General features: G+C 36.0%; 1 pseudogene; it reads right to left on the bottom strand.

Annotated features, from left to right (window-relative positions):
* Positions 1–2,093: 2,093 nt before the first annotated feature.
* On the bottom strand, positions 2,094–2,214 carry LOC132914378 (5S ribosomal RNA; annotated as a pseudogene).
* Positions 2,215–3,383: the final 1,169 nt, after the last annotated feature.

The raw sequence follows: 3,383 nt of genomic DNA, 5'->3' as shown, positions 1-3,383 counted from the left end.
TATAAAATTCCTTATATGGCGAAAGAAATAAACGTCACAGAATTGACTATAAGAAGCACGATGTTGCGTATAATATCTAACGTTATCGTACAATTTCTTTTCACATCTATAAAAATGCCATTAAAGTAAACTACATCTGTCTGTCCGCTTCACGAATTCAGAATTAAAAGGAATTTATCTTTTCTATAATATGGACTGATTATATTTAATATCTCTCCAGGTAATAAATATTTACAAAAACTGGAGAATATTGTTCTAGATCCATCAGAGCAAATTTCATTAAAATCGATGATCCATCGACTGTGACTTTTCAGTATTAGTACGCCTCTAATATCCATAATGTTAAAAAGACGGGTTTTTCGGTGTTTTAATACGTGTTAAAAGCCAACCTTTATTTATTACACCTATTAATAGTGTTAACATCTAATAAATAAGCTTCGAAAATTTAAATATTGAATTTTTGTTGGTCCTTTTACCGTCTTGTCGTAGTCTATAACATAATACACGTTTTAATAATTTTAGAAACCTTTGCCTTGTCAAGAACTATATGAAATGAAATTATACTTTAGTCTTCCAAAACATATGAAGCACCCATGTTTGATGGATTATTAGATAACTAAACAAACCGACCTAAGTGAAGTTCGACTATAATTGTATGTAATCCCTCTTCCGAGAAAATCAATTAATAGTACCGTCTTCGTGCCAGAGTTGTCATTCAATTCAACACAGGAAATCCCGCCCTGACTGTGCCTTCAGAATTATATCTTGATACTCTCAAATGAGTTTTCCTGTCGTCATTCAGATTTTAAGAACAAGGTAGATTTCATTGATCAATAATTGATTTTAGTGCTATATGTTAGTTGTTTTTGTTAAAATTCTCTTATTTAAAAGCATTTGATGAAATGCAAGCAAAAAATGATACAGTATTGTAATATTTTAATACAATATTTAACTTTAATATTTGATTTTTTATAATTTCTCAGGGCTTCCAAAATCTTTGGGTCTCCAAAAATCTGTGCATGAAACTTGCAACGTTCAATATTCCTCCTAAATAGACATATTCCTCAATGAATCATATCGTCCCAATTTTGGAAAAAACCAATTTTTTTAAAAATTGTAGATCATATTATATTAAATGTGGTATTATTTGCTGTAGAATGTCTGCTTAGAATGTTTGTTCAAAGAAAGGGTAACAGACTAGAAGAATCTGAATATAGCTATGAATATGGGACAATAAATCCAATAAATTTTATGAAAGTATGTTTGATGAAAAATCAAAATCATTGGCTATATCTAAACTTCATAAGTTTAGACAGATATTAGTAATAATTGATGCAGATATAACGTCGGAAACTTGTCAACAAACATACAGTGATGTCATAAATGTGATAACATTCTGTGTTTTGAAAGTCCATTAGAACTTTATGTTAAAAACTGAGAAAGTTTTTCGAAGATCATCACCATGTCAAATCTAGCAGGACGTCGAATTAAAAAAGTACCAGAATTATATTTATTAGTAGATAAGTGCCAGTTGAATTAGCTCAAAATGTAGGTCTTTTAGCAGATAAAGTTCTTGAGGTGAATGATATAGAGGTGGCTGGAAAAATTTTAGAATTTTCTGATTTTCATAATCGCGGTAAAGGCAGCAGATCAACCAACAGAATTAACTGCTTCAAGGCGCAGACTATTCTCACATAATAGTGAAGTTGACCAAAATGTGTAATAACCATCATTATTTGTCCACAGAGCTTGTATGATTTTTCTATACAAATCTGGTCTTCCAACTTGTAGTTTTACCATTTTTTTTTTTTTTTTTTTTATTTTAATGAGGAGGGGAAAATGCTGTTACGCATGCCCAGTGACCCGCATCACTGGGTTATGTGGGACTCGGGTGCATGTTGTTGCCATACTCACTAAAATCCCCTCCTCCTTCTTTTCTCTTCTTTGAGGGCAGACAACCCCGGTAATACCGGTCGACATTCATCAGGGTTGTTGTCCTTTCTTGCCCCGTTGTATCTCTTTCTCTTCGGGCAGTTACTGCCCTCGTCATCTTCTCAGCCAGTGCAATACAGGCTGAACTCCTTCTGAAAAACACCAAACACCACACGGAGTTCCCAAGCGGTCACCCCCATCTTAGTACTATCCGTGCTCAACGTTGCTTAACTTTCGTGGTCGGACGGGAACGAGTGCACTCAACGTGGCTAGGGCGTTGGCTAACTTGTAGTTTTACCTGGTTTCCATCGGAACATTTGATAGCGTAATCCCGTATACGCAGTTTAGTACTAATTATTGATATAATTATTAACAAATTAATTATAAAAATATTAGGGGAATGAATGAATTGATACTATTTTACGAAAAGAATGATTGCTATTATTTGATGTAGGTGTTCTCTGCTGCCTCGCATTCATTTTTAATTGAATTGAATGACAGGCATTTTTAACAATTTCGCATATGCAGTTGTGCACAGAACTTTTGTGCAACTCAAACAACTCTCGTTTTTATATACTATGAATAAAAGATAAGAGCTAGGATTCGCTTGGGCCATTATACTCGGCCGCCACAAGACGGTTGGTAACCAACAGTAACGTTGCACAGACAACTATAGGCAGATTTCACTGTAATGATATGGATAGTATTACGTCGAGTGACACTCTCCTCGACTGGACCACCTACCGCGAGCAGGCTGGCAACCAGATGTCCGCACATCATCGCGGCGCGCCTTCAATAATCTTAAGGTCCCATCCTTATTGTTTACTACGGAAACATTCGTTCTGTCACGTATGGTGCTGTTGTGCCACGAGGTTTAGTATGGATCGTGTTTCTAACCATCGCCCGCGGTCCGCCGGCGTCGTATACCAATAGTCTCATCTTCCCGACGATACAATGTATCGACGAGCGTATGGTTGTCGCCTGGCCGCGAGTTCCAGAAACGTCGATTGCGGTCCGTTCTTTATTTCCACACAGAAGTCGGCCTACGTGATCATCGGCACAAGCGGTGGCGTGATCCTAGAGTAGTGGGGGTTGTCTCCCCGAAAGACAAAGAATCGGTCTAAGATCATCAGTCTCAATCGAACACTCTATCTGAACAGTCGCATTTACAAAGTCTCATACGAATATTCATACTGCAAAATTCAGAAAGTACGCATGCAATGCAAAAATATATAAAACATTCGAGATAGAGTACTTGTTGATATAACGTCTCGTATGGCATCTACATAGGAGATGCAACGAGTCTCTCTTTATTTCCATTCCTTTCTTAGCTCCATTTCTTACATTCCTAAAATCAAAAAAAAAAGAAAAAAACAATAAACACTTATTAAACACGATATACAAACACGCCAGAGTAATTTACTTATAATTCTTAATGAAAATTGATTGTA

The sequence above is a fragment of the Bombus pascuorum genome, chromosome 14, assembly GCF_905332965.1.
Source record: "Bombus pascuorum chromosome 14, iyBomPasc1.1, whole genome shotgun sequence".
Taxonomy (NCBI): Eukaryota; Metazoa; Arthropoda; class Insecta; order Hymenoptera; family Apidae; genus Bombus; species Bombus pascuorum.
This window is presented reverse-complemented; position numbering and strand designations above follow the sequence as displayed.